This window comes from Theropithecus gelada, chromosome 1 (assembly GCF_003255815.1).
Source record: "Theropithecus gelada isolate Dixy chromosome 1, Tgel_1.0, whole genome shotgun sequence".
In the NCBI taxonomy this organism is placed as follows: Eukaryota; Metazoa; Chordata; class Mammalia; order Primates; family Cercopithecidae; genus Theropithecus; species Theropithecus gelada.
Genome location: NC_037668.1, coordinates 96,686,502 through 96,706,081, shown reverse-complemented (window position 1 = coordinate 96,706,081; position 19,580 = coordinate 96,686,502).

The window sequence follows — 19,580 nt, the reverse complement described above, 5'->3', positions numbered from 1 at the left end:
CTTTTCAGATTTTCTTTATTATTTAGTAGCTTTCTTTCTTTCTAGGAAATTGTCCATTTTATGTAGGATATTCAATTTGCTGATGTACAATAATTCATATTATTCTCTTGTCAATGTTTCTGTTTCTGTAGAATTGGTGATAATATCCCCACTTTCATTTCTGGTTTTAGTAATTTGAGTCTTCTTTTTTTTTTTCATAGTTGCTATAAGCAAAAATTTGTCAATTTCGTTCATCTTTTCAAATAAGCAACTTTTGGTTTCATTTACTTTATTATTTTTCTATTCTCTACTTTATCTTTGCTCTAATCTTCATAATTTTCTTCCTTCTGCTAGTTTTGGTTTTGGTTTCTTCTTTTGCTAGTTTCTTACATTGATTTAGCACTGCATTATATAAGTTTTGGTATGTTACATTTTCATTTTCATTAATCTCTAAGTATTTTCTAAATTCCCATGTGATTTCTTCTTTGATCCATTGGTTGTTTAAGAGTGTGATGTTCAATTTCAACAAATTTGTAAATTTTCCAGTTTTTCTTCTGTTATTGATTTCTAACTTCATAATCTTATGGTCAGAAAAGATAATTGTATGATATCTTTTTTAATATATTTGGACTTAATTTATGGCCTAACCTATGATCTATACTGGAAATTGTCTCATGTCCTCTTCAGAAGAATATATATGCTGTTGTTATTAGATAGAATATTCTGTGTATGTCTGTGAGAGCCATTTGATTTACTGTGTTGTTCAAGTTCTCTCCTTTTTAATCCTACGTAGTTGTTCTTTTTTTTTTTTTTGAGACGGAGTCTCCCTCTGTCGCCCAGGCTGGAGCGCAGTGGCCGGATCTCACCTCACTGCAAGCTCCGCCTCCCGGGTTTACGCCATTCTCCTGCCTCAGGCTCCCGAGTAGCTGGGACTACAGGCGCCCGCCACCTCGCCTGGCTAGTTTTTCGTATTTTTTAGTAGAGACAGGGTTTCACCGTGTTAGCCAGGATGGTCTTGATCTCCTGACCTCGTGATCCGCCTGTCTCGGCCTCCCAAAGTGCTGGGATTACAGGCTTGAGCCACCGCACCCGGCCTAGTTATTATTATTATCAAGGGTGGGATATTGAGGTCTCCAAGCATTATTTCTCTCTTCACTTCTGCCCCATTTTTCTTCATAAACTTTGGTGGTCTGTTACTAGGACCATAAGTGTTTATAGTTAGCATATCTTTTTGCTGTATTAAACATTTTACTAACATATAATATCCTTCTTTTTCTTGAAGTTTATTTTTTCTAATATTAATATAGCCAATCTTTCTGTCTTTTAGTTACTATTTGCATGGAGTGCCTTTTCCATCTTATCACTTTCAATTTATACATGTCTTTGGATCTAAAATGAGTCTCTTGCAAATAGCATATAACTAAATCATTTTTAAAATTCATTCTACCAATTTCTGCCTTTTGATTGGAGAGTTTAATACCTATTTACATTTACACTCACAGCTGATAAGGAAGAACTTAATTCTGTCATTTTCAATTTGATTTTCATATTTCTTATACTTTTTCTCCCTGCATTACTGTCTTCTTTGTGTTTAGAGGATTTTTTCAGTGAAACATTTACATTTATTTCTCATTCTTTTCATGTATATTCAATAACTACTATTTTCTTTGTGGTTACCATGGGGATTTTATTTTACTTCCTAAAGTTATAGCACTCTAATTTGAATTTATATCAGCTTAACTTAATTATTGTACCATAGTTTTCTTTCTTTACATCCCCATTCTCACCCTTTTGGTTACTGATGTCACAAAGTTACATCACTATATCTTTATACATTGTGTATCCAAAAACACAAACTGACAATTTTTGAAAAATGCATTATCATTTTAAATTATGTAGAAAACAAACTGTATCTAACTCTATTATCTTTGGACTAATAATCTTTGCAATGTATTGCTCTCTTAAATTGTAGAAAAAGTAGAGAAATAAACTCCTGTTACAGTAACACTGGCTTTTATAATTGTTCATGTGTTTTTCTTTATTGAGATCTTTACTTCTTCACACAGCTTTAAGTCACTGTCTAGTGACCTTTCATTTTATCCTGCAAGACTCCCTTGATAATTTCCTGTAGCAAAGTTGTCATGGTTACCAACACCCTGGCTTTTGTACTGTTAGGAATATTATAATTTCTCCCTCAATTTTGAAGTACAGTTTTTCCAGGTGTAAGATTTTTGGTTGACATTCTTTTTACTTTTTGCAGATTGAACATATCAGTCCACAGCCTTCTGACTTTCAAATTATCTGGTGAGAAATCTTTGATATTCTTATTGAGTATCCCTTGTATATGACAAGCCATTTTCCTTTCATTGCTTTCAAGATTCTCTCTTTATCTTTGTCTGTCAAAAGTTTGATTATTATCTATGTCAGTGTAGATCACCTTGAGGTTATCTTACTTGGAGTTCCTTGGGTTTCTTGGATGTTCATATTCCTGTCTTGCATCACATTTGGAAAGTTTACAGCCATAATTTCTTCAAATATCCTCTTTTCCCCTTTCTCTCTCTTATTTTTGGACTGCAACAATGTATGTGTTGGTCCAGTTGGTGGTGTCCCACAGGTACCTTAGGCTCTGTTCACTTTTTGTCAATCTTTTTTTTTGTTTTGCTCCTCAGATTCAGTGATTTCTATTGTCTTATATTCATGTTCACCCATTTCTTTCTTCTGTCTAGTCACATCTGCCTTGTAGTCCTTCTAGTAAATTTTTTATTTCAGTTGTACTATTCAGCTTCACAATTATATTGTTTCCTTTTAGGTTTTCTATCTCTTCTTTGATATTTTCATTTTCTTCATACCAAATTTTCTTGACTTTCTCCACATCTTCCTTTAGATCTCTGAGTAGCTTTAAGTAAATATTTTTTCATTGTTGTAGGCTGTGTCTGTGCCAAGGATCAGGATTACTCACATATGTCTGAGCCTGTTTCTTTCCCTGGGCATTCATAACCACTTTCTAATTTCCTCATACAGGTAATTGCCTTTGAATGTTTTAGTCTTTAATTTTTGACTCCTGAAGGGGAAAAAGAGAAAAATGAGAGTGAGAGGAGAGAAGGGTGCTGGACTCTTAAATCCCCAGAGAGGAAGGGGCATGCAACAATGGAGGAAGGTGCAACAATAGCTCCCTGCATCTTTATCTGCACTTTCATGATCAGAAGCAGCAGTCATTAATCAAACAACAGATACCCAATATTTGAAGGACAAGATGCTTTTTGTTCACCTGTCTCTTTCTTTCTTTTTTTTTTTTTTTTTTTTTGAGACGGAGTCTCTCTCTGTCACCCAGGCTGGAGCGCAGTGGCGCGATCTCCACTCACTGCAAGCTCTGCCTCCCAGGTTCAAGCCATTCTCCTGCCTCAGCCTCCAGTATAGCTGGGACTACAGGCGCCCGCCACCGTGCCCGGCTAATTTTTGTATTTTTTTAGTAGAGACGGGGTTTCACTATGCTAGCCAGGATGGTCTCGATCTCCTGACCTCGTGATCCACCCGTCTCGGCCTCCCAAAGTGCTGGGATTACAGGCTTGAGCCACCGCGCCCGGCCCACCTGTCTCTTTCAAGTTGTTTCTGGAACATGTGCATAGCTATCTGCCAGCAGCTTAGAGGGTATAGGTAGCTACTACTGTGCTAAAAGCTAAAATTAATCAAAATTAACTACAATTTACTGTCCAAGATTTCCTCTGAAATTTGCAAGCTTTTAATAGGCTCCAGATCTCCAAAATAATTACACTAGAAAAATTTTGCGAGTGCAATTGTTGTCTGGGTGGGGAGACAAATTTCTGATACTTCCTACTCCACCACTTTCCCAGAATTCTATCTTTTAAAAGATAACATTTTACAGACTGCCTTAAACTAAATAATAGCTGAAAAAAGTCCCAAGAAAGCATCTTGGCTAATTAAATAAAACGTTGAATAAGTCACCTTTTCAGTTAACACTTTCTTTGAGGTAAAATATCAAGTGACTGAGTAACACATCCTTACCTCCAGCTAGAAGAGAGTGAATCCTGGCAGCTGGAATATTTTTCATTCTCAATTATCGGCTCAAGTCATGATTTTTTTTTTTTAATTTGATATGTCTTCAGAGAGACCCACATTATCAGTGAACTACATGAAACCATGGATTTCAATTGTTGCTTTGCATATCTAGTATAACTGCTGGCTTTTGGAATATGCAGAGGTCATTGCCCTTGGTGTTCAAAATATGTATCACCTATTTTTGAGTTCAGAGTAACAATGGCATTCTTGATTTACCCATTTTGAAAAGCCTCAATGAGCTCAGTTATGCTCCCTGGTCAGAGCACAGGGAGTTCTCACAAAATAAGTGCTACCACATAATCTAAGCACTTGTCATCTATTTTTTTAAAAGAATTTGAAAGGAGTAAAATACATATAATACTAAACATTTAACGTTTATAATTTAGGAGACCTGCAGTTGCAGGGTGTGATATGCAGTCTGAAAATTAAGTGCTAAGTTTACTTCAAAAACCAGTTTTATTCATATACTTCTCCCTCTACTTTATTCTTAAATTCAGGCACCAAATATTAAGGATTCTTTCTCTCCCTCTCAGAACTATCACCCATATAAAATTTTGCATCTCCACCTCACGGTCTTTTGATCACTGGCATTGTTCATTTCCCAACTATCTCTGCTACCATTCCAATTCATTTACCACATTGCCTCTAAAGTTATCTTGTAAAACCTAATCATTTCCATATGTTAAAAATAATTTTTGCTTCCTTATATCAAACGGTATCAATTCCAAAGTCCGTATCTTGTTATATATGGTCATTTACAATTTGGGCTCAATCGATCTTCATTGTAGATTCTAAATTTCTACTTCATGCGTACTATAGTTATCACACTATGGTTAGCATCATGATTGTTCAACCTGGGCAGATGCTCAGGATTACATCCTCAGAAACACCTCTTACTTGGCCTGAAGCTATCTTATTGCTGTCTTGAAATTCTTAATAATTCCGCCTTTGAATATTTGAATGTGTTTTGGAAATGAAGTCTAGTGGAATAATGGAGCACATGCATGAGCAGAGGAGATATGCACACTATGGATGTCTGCAGTTATTGCTGCTGCCTCTGCAAATGTTTGTGATGCCCCATGAGCACAGAATTTCATGGACCCACAATGTATGGAAGTTCAGCAGGACTCTAAGAAAGTGCAATATGTTTGTGACAACTAAAGCTAAGTAAGTGGTTTCTTTAAACCACTTACTTTGAGAGCCTACACTTTTTGTTTTAGCAAGAACTTCCATTGAATGCAGAAAGATGGTAATGTCATTCTAAAAAACACAAATGATCAAGTAATCTTGTTATATCTTTTTTTATTCATGTTACTTCCTTATATTAAGCAGCTACTTATTGAACATGATGACATAGAAGGAAGGGAAAGATAAGACAACCTAGAGTTCTTTTTCCTTTCAGTTCTTTCTACTCATCAGTAAGCTGAAGGTGGGGAGTATTGATATAATATGCACATATCAATATGTGAAATAGAAACAGTTGTATTAGTTTTGTATAGAATTTCCATTCTATTCTTTCCATGTAAGAATAAAATACATATGTATGTATTTTCCATGAAATAACTGTATAATTTTGGCCTATGAGTTAAATGCTCTTATATTTACTTTTAAAACTTGCATGACATAGTATAAAGATGAATGGGAAAATTTAAAATAATAATTTGAATGTTTGGGTTTTTTACATAGGAAGATGCTAAATAGCAAATAAAAAAAGGGATTAACCAACACCATAGATATATCTGTAGAAAAAGTCTTTCACTAAGAAAACACATTGAAAAAATTGGACTGATACTCCAGATAAACATGAAACATGAAAAAATATAAAAGTTTTAACAGAATTTTTCCTGCATTAAAAAAATTTTTTTTTATTATTATTATTATACTTTAAGTTCTAGGGTACATGTGCACAACCTGCAGGTTTGTTACACATATATACATGTGCCATGTTGGTGTGCTGTACCCATTAACACGTCATTTACATTAGGTATATCTCCTAATGCTATCCCTCCCCCCGTCCCCTCCCCACAATAGGACCTGGTGTGTGATGTTCTCCTTCCTGTGTTCAAGTGATCTCATTGTTCAATTCCCACCTATGAGTGAGAATATGCGGTGTTTGGTTTTCTGTTCTTGCGACAGTTTGCTGAGAATGATGGTTTCCAGCTGCATCCATGTCCCTACAAAGGACACAAACTCATCCTTTTTTATGGCTGCATAGTATTCCATGGTGTATATGTGCCACATTTTCTTAATCCAATCTGTCACTGATGGACATTTGGGTTGATTCCAAGTCTTTGCTATTGTGAATAGTGCCGCAATGAACATACGTGTGCATGTGTCTTTATAGCAGCATGATTTATAATCCTTTGGGTATATCCCCAGTAATGGGATGGCTGGGTCAAATGGTATTTCTAGTTCTAGATACTTGAGGAATCGCCACACTGTTTTCCACAATGGTTGAACTAGTTTACAATCCCACCAACAGTGTAAAAGTGTTCCTATTTCTCCACATCCTCTCCAGCACCTGTTGTTTCCTAATTTTTTTAATGATTGCCATTCTAACTGGTGTGAGATGGTATCTCATTGTGGTTTTGATTTGCATTTCTCTGATGGCGAGTGATGATGAGCATTTTTTCATGTGTCTGTTGGCTGTATGCATGTCTTCTTTTGAGAAGTGTCTGTTCATATCCTTTGCCCACTTTTTGATGGTGTTGTTTGTTTTTATCTTGTAAACTTGTTTGAGTTCTTTGTAGGTTCTGGATATTAGCCCTTTGCCAGATGGATAGATTGCAAAAATTTTCTCCCATTCTGTAGGTTGCCTGTTCACTCTGATGGTAGTTTCTTTTGCTGTGCAGAAGCTCTTTAGTTTAATTACATTCCATTTGTCAATTTTGGCTTTTGTTGCCGTTGCTTTTGGTGTTTTAGACATGAAGTCCTTGCCCATGCCTATGCCCTGAATGGTATTACCTAGGTTTTATTCTAGGGTTTTTATGGTTTTAGGTCTAACATTTAAGTCTCTAATCCATCTTGAATTAATTTTCGTATAAGGAGTAAGGAAAGGATCCAGTTTCAACTTTCTACTTATGGCTAGCCAATTATCCCAGCACCATTTATTAAATAGGGAATCCTTTCCCTTTCCTGCATTTTCTAAACAAAGGGGCTGGCATATTTATTTTTTCAATGAGCTTTGCAAATTATATAGCCAGTCTGCATCACACTTCTTGTTCTTTCTTTGAAACACCAAGCTGCTTTCAAAATATATTCATTCTTCTACATGAATTGCTCTACTCCTAAACCCAAGATCTCCTACACATTCTTCAAAGCCCAATGCAAACGTCACCTTCTCTGTGAAAATTTTCCCAAAGCTCCTAGAACAAAGTTGGTCATTTCCTTCCCACTATGGACTGTGAGGCCTTTGGAGGGAGGTCCTAGGAACAATTACAATATTTATTACATAAGTAAGTGTTGGGTTAAAAAATTATTGGATGAGATGGTGGTCAAAGATGATGGGTGGGAAGGAGCTTGTATTCTATGATTTGCATTAGAATCCTGCTCTCATCTAGTGATGACACTGCTTTTGTCACTTGAGCTCACACTAGTTGCCTAATAAAAGTACTTGAAATTTAAAACAGCTTTCTGTTTATTGAGTCAAGACCCGTTTATCCATCCCTTTTTGAGATGATAGTATGACTGGTGTAGCTAAAGGTGATCTTATTTCCAGCCATTAAACAATGTTAATTTCATGGGCTACAGAGAGAAGAAGCTTATGCGAATGAATATGGTTTTGTCTGCACACAGCTTATTAATATGAATAGGCTAGCAATTCATGATCCATAGCCTTCCCCAATAGGCATGATTCAGAAGGTCAAGGTTATTTTTCTCCTGAAAAGAAACTCATATTAATATGCAGATGCCTTCTCAGGTGTAGCCTCAGGACCACTCACATTCTAAACAGCTCATTCTACTGTATAAAAAGTCACTGAACTGCAGAGCAAATATGAAAAGGAAATCTGAATGTTTTGTGTAATCCTACAGAATTCAGAGTGGGCAAAAGGATACTACTTGCTGAACTTGATCTGACACTCTTAACTCATTCAAAAGCATGCCAAACATATCAACTTTAATGTGTAACACTTCTGAGCATGGTAATGCAATTTTTCACTGAGAAAGATGCTGATGATATTTCTTGCACTCATGAGAAATCGTAATAGTTTCCATGCATCATTGGTACACATAAGTTATGGATCTTTCGTGTTAATATCTGGACAGTATATAATATGGAATATATTCATGAAGAACAAAATGAAAGATCATTTAGCTAAAATAGGTATTTATCATGTTTGAGTTGTGTTCATCCTTTTTTGTATAAAGCCATTTTTCCTAGAGAAAATAGCATTAATTTAGTGTCCCTCAAATGCCAGATTTGTATTGTTTCTCCAACAGTGGGGTAAGGCAGATTGCTTCTGCTCTGATATGGTTTGGCTGTTTCCCCACCCAAATCTCATCCCGAATTGTATTTCCCATAATTCCCACATGTTGTGGGAGGGATCCAATGGGAGATAATTGAATCATGGGGGTGGTTTCCCCCATACTGTTTTCATGGTAGTGAATAAGTCTCAGGAGATCTGATGATTTTATAAGTGCTTTCCCCATTTGCTTACCTCTCATTTTTTCTCTTGTCTACTTCCACGTAAGATGTGTCTTTTACCTTTCGCCATGATTGTGAGTCCTCCCCAGCTACGTTGAACAGTGAGTCCATTAAACCCCTTATCTTGATAAATTATCCAGACTCACGTATGTCTTTATCAGCAGTGTGAAAATTGATTAATATATGGTCTAATCTGGTGTCCCTTGAAATTAAATTGTAAATGTGTAAGATACTTGTTAGGTTAAGGCACTGAAACATCAGGTTATGTATAACCTGAGAAATGCCTAGGTGTCTAAATGAAGATCTACTTTTGGAGCTCAGCCTACCTAGGGTGATATTCTGATAAATCAAGGTTATCACTGCACATCCAAAATATGAAAGTAGGAATTCTTAAAATTGGAAGAAGAGTAGGTTCATCTTTGCAGCCATGTTGGAAATCTCTTTTTTGCCAGCATTAAAAGCATGAGACAAAGTAAGAAAATATTAATGAACAAAACACTCAAGGAATTCACATACAATCAGTAATAGTGTCCTGCTAATTCCCCTTTCGAAGTATCTTTTTCATCTGTTTAACTTCCCTTCAACTATATTCCCCAAAACTTAATGGAGGTCACCATGAAATCACATCTGGATTCCTTAAGCATCCCCTTAACAGTCATGGCTCTGGAAAGCCTCCTTCCACACTACAATCAAAGTATCATTTTTAATGCTGTTTTGGTCAATTGCTTGCAAAGCTTAAAGCTTTGCAGTGGGTTTTCATAGTTGTTAAAGCCCAAAACACTAAACATGTCTCAGGAGGCTCCCCTGATTCCTAGTACTGTTTCTCAAGCCTCAGCTTCTACTATTTTCTCTCAGTCTCGCCTTTGTTCTCTAATGTTTAGTCCTCTTTTTTTTTTTTTTTTTTTTTTTGAGACGGAGTCTCACTCTGTCTCCCAGGCTGGAGTGCAGAGGCGCGATCCCGGATCACTGCAAGCTCCGTCTCCCGGGTTTACGTCATTCTCCTGCCTCAGCCTCCTGAGTAGCTGGGACTACAGGCAACCGCCACCTGGCCCGGCTAGCTTTTTGTATTTTTTTAGTAGAGATGGGGTTTCACCGTGTTAGCCGGGATGGTCTCGATCTTCTGACTTCGTGATCCGCCTGTCTTGGCCTCCCAAAGTGCTGGGATTACAGGCTTGAGCCACCGCACCCGGCCCTGTTTAGTCCTTTTGAACTCTGACTCCAGACTATCATTCTTTTCATTGTGATTTGGCTAACTCTTACTGAGAATATAAGTCTTAAAAAAATGATGATAGTGCCAAGAAATTCTAACTTCCCTATTAGATCCTCAGGATACGAGTGTTAGATTACTCTATATTTCCCCTTTCTCAATTTTCACCATGATCGGAGTTCTTTGTTCAATGTCTGTATTTTCTATTTTCTTAAAAATCTGTGAGAGTAGCTATATATCTGGCTTATACAGCACTCTACAGCTAGGGTCTAACAGTATTTGGCAAATAATAGATGCTTGGTGTTTACTAAGTTCATTGAAAATCAAGGTCAGAAATACTTCCTGGAGTCTTTTAAGTTACTTAACCTTAATTACTAATAATCTAGTTAAGGCTACGTAATTTATAGCCTAAATGTATTGAGCAGGGGATGGGCAGTGACAATGAAAAGAAAGAAAAAGATACACAATTTTACTTACATAACTTGGATTTGGTCACTTTATTTCCCTACACCTCTTCTTTTTAATTCATAACAATGAGACGGGGATCATTAATGGTTTGTATAAAATTCATGAAAATTGTTTCTCTATAACATTTAACATTAAATATCTTTTGGCTATGTGCTGATGATAAAATAAGAATGCAGGAGGACAAGATAACACACTTCAAACCAGATTAGCAATAAGCACTATGCCCTAAGAGCCAAACTCAAGGTTAATAATAATTTTTACAGTTGGATAGTTGCAGGATAAAGATTACTATGAAATGATTGGAAATCACCAGTGGTTCCATAGATAACACAAGGCAACATTTATGGGACAGGCGGGTGTTTGGAGTAGAGATACTTTCACGCATCCTAGGAGCAGAAGATTGAACTAGATAAAATTGAGCTTCAATTATTGGAATTCTTCTGAATGCTCCTTTGCCTAATATCCCTCATGGTACCTGTTTGAGCCCTCTCTTTTCTGTTTTCTCCCAGTAAAACTTAGTGGCTCTTCTTTGTCCAATCTGTCCTATGGAACCCTTTTAAGACCTCTTTTGTCCAAACCTTCCCTTGGAGAAGGCTCCTGTCACCATAGTGATGACATGGCATCGTCATTAAACTAACTTTCAATTTTTGATCAAATTTATCATCATCACTAATAATAACCTCAAGGCTTATGGCCAGGTTAGGGAATTCCTGGGCCAAGCATCTTCCCTCCCATCAACTGCCTTCTTGTATCCTAATTAATTAAAAATAATTCTTTTCATTAACTTCAGAAACCTATAAAACATCTTAGATATACTCACTGTTTATTCCTGGCCCATCTAACTACCAAAAAAATATGTTAACTGTACTTCCTAAATAGTTTTCCACTACCATTATCTTGGTTCAGGATACCATCAAATCTCACTTGCATAATGTCAACAGATTTCTAAATGTTCTCCTTGTATAACGTTTCTTTCTATTTCAAACCCCATCTATTATTCTCATCCTATTCTCATTTACCTTGGCATCAAAGTGATCTTTCTAAAATTCAAAATTTACCAGATCACTCAATTACTAAAAATGTTTCAGTGGCTCTTTTTAAAATATTCTATGTCTTGGCACGTAAAGCCCTTATTAGCTAACTCCAGCACAGCTCCAGTTCCATGGCTTACCATTATTTTGTCTGTGTTCTACATTCAAGGTGCACCAGGAACTATGTTTCGCTCATCTATGAATTCCTGAAGCTATATTTTGGAAGCCCTGGATATCTTATTTTTATTAATGAAAATCAATCAATCATATAACTTCAGGTACAAGAGTCTCAAAATAAAAAGAAAAGCAATATTCACTGAGCTGAATTCTAACCAAATATCTGACTATGTTAAGAGCATAGCCCAAAGCCAAGAAAATTGTGTGTGTGTGTGTGTGTGTGCGTGTGCATGTTTATTTTTAAGTGGAAAAGTGGAGGAGCTTTTTAAATTTGAATATATAAAGATGACGTTTGGAAAAATATGACAGAAATTGTTGCACATTTTGTTATAAATTCTATTTCACATTTCAACTTCAAGTGAAAGAAAAACGTTTGTAAAAAGTAGAAACATAGTATTTGGTCTAAAACACTAATTGAAAAAATACCAATATTTCTTCTGAACTGAATGTAGAAAAGGTAATAGTTAAAAAGCCTAAAAGCATTCTCTAAAATAAATCCATTTTTAATGCAATTTTAAAAGCCTATGTTATTCTTAAATAAAGTCTAAATGGAAGCCTCAATTTTCTTTACTTATTAATGAATTCGAAATATTCAAAGTGGTTGTTCTTGCTATTGAAAAGTGCTAGATAGCCAGATGCTGACCCATGGATAACTTAAAAAAAATGAAAGAAAAGCAAAAGAAGAAACTGTTAGCTTTTCAAAAAAGGGTATGGGACTCTGAGAGTATCATCGCGTTTCAAGAATTTAATATAAAACACCTACATTTCTCTGAGTTGTTCAATCAAAGGATGGTGCACTGGCATCTATGCAGATGTGTTTGCCCATCTTTTTTCTCCATTTTATAAAGTCTAATCTTCTTAAATATTATACAACATCTGTATCTTTTTCATGCTATGTAACTTCCACAGAGCTCATACAATGTAATTAATACACACAATTAGTGCAATCTGGCTTCTGCAGAGCATAAAGTAGACACTCAACACATGCTTGTCAATTGAATGAGGCACTGCATTTTAAATGCTACCCTTAATTCATTGGTTGGCTCCCTACACAACAATCCATTAGTCTCTTATTTCTTAAAATATTTATCTTTATTTCTATCTGCCATGTTCCTAGCCATCTGGGTACAAATATGTCCGGACAGAGATCTCATACCAGGTTTGCTTACCCTATTTCTGCTGTCTGGGATGCCTCCTTAACCACACCCATGTCACTTTTCCTACTGGAAAACTAGGCTACATCTAAGTGTCACTCTAAACCCTGATACTTAACTGAAGTGCTCCCTGTTCATTCTAGTTAATGACACTTTCTTCCTCATCCAAACGCATATTGTATTTCATTTGCATCTCTCATGTGGTACTTTTCTCTTTCTATCTTCCATTCTAATTTTTTCAGCTTATCATTCTTTCTAGAATACGAACTCCTTACACATAGGATCCACATCTAAGTCACTTTTGTTTCACAATTTTCTTGTTCAGTGCTATTTAACTATAAATATATTTTTAAAATAATGCTTTCTACCCATAAGAGAACCTCTTGGAGGTCTTTTAACTTATAGTTTATACACAATTTTAATAAGCTTGATATGAAGGAACAAGAAGTAACAAAACATGAAAAGCAAACACAAGCCTCTCTAAACCACAGCTCATTGGAATCACTTGTGTGGGAACAAACAATCTTTATATACTAGGGGATGATAGTAAGAGGCAAGTCAGAGGAATAACTGATGTGCATAAAATATACCCTGAATCTTAAATACTTTAATGTGCTATTTACTATTTATTAATAATACCTTATTATGCAATTATAATAATTCAATAAATGTACAGGATAAGGTAACTTTTAATTTAATAAATTATTAATAACTATTACTAACAATACCTTATTCACTATTTAGCTATATTAATCCAATAAATTTTTAGGGAGCTTTAACATTTACAAAGCATTTTTACATCTATTATAAAAGTCTTCACACTATGGCTAAAAAATACTTAAATATCAAGCCCACCAGATTTTGCAGAAGAAAAAGCTGAAAGTCAGTGGGTCAAGTTAGATGTTCCTAGGTCAAACACTGAAAAGTGGGAAAGTCAAGGTTCAATTCTTAGTGTGGTAACTCTGGGAGTAAAACAGACTGAGTTCTCACTTACTGCCTTTGAGACACTGAAAGAGAGAAACAAAACTAAATGAACAAGCAGTGTGTTGTGTTGTTTTAATGGAGAAAAATGATGAACAGAGAGGAGAACGTTTTGAGATAAAGTGATCAGGGAAAACATTGTTGTAAAGGTTATTTTTAAGCTGATGCCTGAATCATGGGAAAGAGCCAAGCATTAAAACAAACAAAAACAAGGAAAGAGCATTCAGGTATAGAAACAGACTTGCACAAAGGCCTTAAAATCAGAAATTTCAGTCTTCTTCCCATGATATAAAATATCCTTCATGAAGTGGCTTCCAAATGCTAATCACATGCCAGCTGTTCTTCATCCCTTCTAGCCCTCACACTCAAAGACATTCTAAGCATTTCCTGCACTACATCTTCCTTTATCCTTTTGCAGATGCGATTTCCTCTTCCAGGCATCTCTATATTGAAAACAAATATTGCTCCCCTAAAACTTTTATCAGGGGGACTTCATTCTTTCATCTTTAACTATATCCCTCACTCCAGTCCAACTAACTGTGTCTCTCCCATATATTTTAAAAACAGTCTCATTTGTTTATTAACAGCTTCAATGAGGAATAATTAACATAATGTAAAATCACCTGTTTTAAGTATACAATTCAATAACTTTTAGTATATTTACAAGAATTGTACAACTATCATCACGATCTAATTTTAAAACATGTCCATCACTCAAGAAAGAAACTTAATGTTCATATATAGTCCATCCCCATTCCCACCCCCAACCTCCTTTCTGTTTCCATAAGATTTACCTTCTCTGAACATTTTACATAAAGGGAATCATATCTACGATATGTGCTCTTCATATCTCGTTTCTTCCACTGAGCATGTTTTTGAAGCTCATCTCAGCTGTACGTATTTCAGTCCTTCTTTCTTTTAATTGATGAGTAGTATTCCATTGCATGGATGTACCGTATTTTGTTTATCCATTCACCAGTTGATGGACACTTCGCCATCCAGGTTTTGTCTGTTGTGAATTACACTGCTGCTTTATTTTCTCTTTGTTTCTACACATCTATCTCCCCCTATTGGGCTATGAGCACCATTTCAGCACTCAGCACAGTGCAACACTTTCTTTAGTCTCAGCAACAGCTGTTACTGGTACAGAGAAGGTACTCATAAGTTTGCGGAACTCTGAGCCCAGATCCCCCTCTTCAAGATGGAGGCACTCACAGCGCGCTGAGGCTTACCAACCAGTTCCTCCCCAGAGATTGCTCTTTGCTAAGAAGCTAATTTTCAAGAAGAATACTGCTGAGGAGCAGCCTGAATCCAAGGACTGATCTATGTGAGGATGCAAAGACCTGGACCCTTGCCTCCATCAGTACATCTCTTCAGGGCATTCTAGCCTCATAGCATCCTGTGGGATCTGCCGAGGCTTCAGTTACCACCACAGCCCAGTCACTCTCCTCCTACCCAGTCCTGCCTTCCTTGTCCTCCCCTCCAGCTCCGGTGTGTTATGGCTGAGAGCACTCCCTAATAAAACTTCTGAAAGCAAATCTCAGTCTCAAAATCTGTTTCCTGGGGAAGCCTGGTCCGCTTGTGGCATACAATGATATATTGCCCCCTTTTACGTGGTGAGTTCAGACAAGGAAGTTGGCTATTAAGGATATATAATCTTCAATACCCCTTCTTTAATCACAGGCAGTGTGTAGTCTGTTTGTGGTATAGCTGCAACCTAGTATATGTAATCTAAGTTCTATCTGACCCTTGAGGATGTTAATCAAGTTTAGCCTAAAGCCGCCTCGTTATATAAGTTCGGCCTAAAGGTTTTTCTGTGCATCATGAACTATAACAAGTAGAGGTGTAAACTGATGTTAGCCCACACCTTTGCTAGTCACTGAGTTTTGGCCAAATGTAGCCAACTGTTCAAACCATGTTCAAATAAGACAAACACCAACCAGTAACCAATCCAGCTATCTCCCTCACTTCCCATTTCTGTACATCATTTCCCTTTATTTTTATCTAGAAATCTTGTTGCACCACGTGGCTGCACTGGAGTCTCCCTGAATTGGCTGTGATTCTGGGGCTGCCCAAGTAGCAAATTGTTTATTGCTCAATTAAATTCCTTTAAATTTAATTCAGCTGAAACTTTTCTTTGACCAAGAATAAGATCAACTTAACCCCCTTCCCATTCTTTGCTACTTGAACATCAAAAGCCCTATTCAAGATTTCTACGAATTATTGAGGAGTAGGAATAGGAGTTCCTCAGGCCTCCACTGTACATTTGATTAGTTTACAGACTTTATTGCCCTACCTACTGTCTTTATTTTGAACTTTATCAATCTAAATAGACCCCTTCCTCAATATTTGCAAAAGTTACACTTATTGTTGAGTATAGTGGATTTTGTTGAATATATGAATACACAAAGAAATATATGAGGACACAAAGAAAGGGTTTACGCTTTAATAAAACCAACATTTTCGGTGGAGTACTAGACTTCACTCATCTTAAATTTTCCTTTGTCCTTCCTATGACGAATTTTACCCTGGTCACTTCATTCCAAGGAGTGTGTCAACCTCAGGCCACCTCACTGGTTTTTCTCATTCTCCCTGTCTTAATGACTTCTCACTCACTTTTCTTTCTTTCCCATTTCCTCTTTCTCTCAGGACCATATTCCTCTCAATTTTTTTTTAATGTAGATAGTAAAGCTCTCTGTTGCCTTTCTACCCATTCACTCGGAACCCATTTGTATCCCAAATGGCTTTCAAGTCTCTTTCGTTAGTTATCTCCTAAAAGGAATTCTTGTGCCAGCCATTAAGATAATGCATTTTTTAATTTTTACTATGTAAAGATGCATAATTCATTGTAGAAAAAATACTAATACATTTGTTATTTAATATTTCTGAGTGAAGAATTATGCTTCCTTTCTGAGTTCGATACAGGTGGCACTATACAGACCAGAGCAGACTGCCTAAAATGTGTTTTTAAGTTTTGGATAAAAGTACTGTGTCAAGGGTCATAATTCATTAGAAGACTCACAGGATTCAGAAGCTGTTATATATACATTTTACTATGGTGGAAGGATTCAGGTTAAAATCGGCAAAGGAAAAGAGAACATGAGGCAAAGTCTTCGAGAAGCTGAGCCCAAGCTTCCTGGTGTCTCTCCCAGTAGAGTCACACATGGATACACATAACTCTCCACGAAACGGTAAGTGACAATACATGTAAAGTGTTGCTAACCAGGGAAACTCACCCTAGTCTTGATGTCCACGGTTTTTATTGGAAGTTAGTTACTTAAGTATGCAACATCTGCACGACTAGCTTACCTAATCAGACTCCAGACCCCCAAAGTAAAAACAGGTGTTCACCATAAATCACATTGTTAGCATGTACTATCTGGTCAAACCGGTAAAGCATGCCCCAAGGCCTTAGGCATACAAAAACACTTAGCAGGCAGACATCAAGCCAAGCTCCCATGGACAGCCAGGACCCAGTCTGCAAAATAGGATTTTGTTGGGAATATAGAGAATTTTAGCAAACCAGTCTGTTAGGACATTCATAGGTACTATGGTGACTCTAGCATATAATTTCCAGTGCCATGTCTAGTATCCTATTCATTACATTTATTCATTCATCTAGGCATTATAATAGAATAAGTATCTCAGAAAGATAGCTCCAGCCAGTCATGCAGTATGTGTCACTATGAATTAAAGTACTTCAAAGAAGACACTGGGAAACTTCTTAACTTCAGATCTGTTCCACAGCTGGGAATAAACAGACATTCTGAAGATTCCCTTGATGAGTGTACAGAACTAGATGTTGTCCCCATTCTGGGAAAGAGGTTGCATGAGATCTCAGCTGATCCTATTATGTACGTACCTATTATGTAACCTATTATGTACCTATTATTTACCAAGTACCTATTATGATCCTGTTATGTACCTATCTATTATGTATCCTATTATGTACCTATTATATATCCTATTATGTACCATGTGGAGTCTTCTCTACCTGGTCCTGTTTATTGTTTTGTCCTTTTGTGTCCATCATGGTTAATCCCACCAGCATTAGGGAAAATATTGAAGCATTACAAAGTGGAAAAGAATGAGGAAGTAAATCAACTCTTTTTCAGGGACATTGCCCTTTGTACTACATAACATTGAAAAATAAGGTCAGTATCTCCTCATAGACAACTGAATTTGCTAGGACTGTAACCTGAGAAACTGTCTACATCCACTACTCTTTGCATAAAGCAGAGTAATAAAACTGGCCCCTTGAAAAGGAGGGCAGATCCTTGAGGAATCGCCATACTGTTTTCCATAATGGTTGAACTAGTTTACAATCCCACCAACAGTGTAAAAGTGTTCCTATTTCTCCACATCCTCTCCAGCACCTGTTGTTTCCTGACCTTTTAATGATTGCCATTCTAACTGGTGTGAGATGGTATCTCATTGTGGTTTTGATTTGCATTTCTCTGATGGCCAGTGATGCTGAACATTTTTTCATGTGTCTGTTGGCTGTATGAATGTCTTCTTTTGAGAAATGTCTGTTCATATCCTTTGCCCACTTTTTGATGGGGTTGTTTGTTTTTTTCTTGTAAATTCGCTTGAGTTCTTTGTAGGTTCTGGATATTAGCCCTTTGTCAGATGAGTAGATTGCAAAAATTTTCTCCCATTCTGTAGGTTGCCTGTTCACTCTGATGGTAGTTTCTTTTGCTGTGCAGAAGCTTTTTAGTTTAATTAGATCCCATTTGTCAATTTTGGCTTTTGCTGCCGTTGCTTTTGGTGTTTTAGACATGAAGTCTTTGCCCATGCCTATGTCCTGAATGGTACTACCTAGGTTTTCCTCTAGGGTTTTTATGGTTTTAGGTCTAACATTTAAGTCTCTAATCCATCTTGAATTAATTTTCGTATAAGGAGTAAGGAAAGGATCCAGTTTCAGCTTTCTACTTATGGCTAGCCAATTTTCCCAGCACCATTTATTAAATAGGGAATCCTTTCCCCATTTCTTGTTTCTCTCAGGTTTGTCAAAGATCAGATGGCTGTACATGTGTGGTATTATTTCTGAGGACTCTGTTCTGTTCCATTGGTCTATATCTCTGTTTTGGTACCAGTACCATGCTGTTTTGGTTACTGTAGCCTTGTAGTATAGTTTGAAGTCAGGTAGTGTGATGCCTCCAGCTTTGTTCTTTTGACTTAGGATTGTCTTGGAGATGCGGGCTCATGACCCAGCCATCCCATTACTGGGGATATACCCAAAGGATTATAAATCATGCTGCTATAAAGACACATGCACACGTATGTTCATTGCGGCACTATTCACAATAGCAAAGACTTGGAATCAACCCAAATGTCCATCAGTGACAGACTGGATTAAGAAAATGAGGCACATATACATCATGGAATACTATGCAGCCATAAAAAAGGATGAGTTTGTGTCCTTTGTAGGGACATGGATGCAGCTGGAAACCATCATTCTTAGCAAACTATCACAAGAACAGAAAACCAAACACCGCATGTTCTCACTCATAGGTGGGAACTGAACAATGAGATCACTTGGACTCGGGAAGGGGGACATCACACACCGGGGTCTATGATGGGGAGGGTGGGGGGAGGGATTGCATAGGATTTATACCTGATGTAAATGACGAGTTGATGGGTGCAGCACAGCAACATGGCAGAAGTATACCTATGTAACAAACGTGCACGTTATGCACATGTACCCTAGAACTTAAAGTATAATAATAATTTAAAAAAAAAAAAAAAAAAAAAAAGGAGGGCAGAGGCAAAAGCAAGCAGCAAGTATAGCTAATAGACCTGCCACTCATTCAGGGTTGCATTTGGTAGAATCTGTCTTTCTTTGTCCCTTTCTTCTTTCC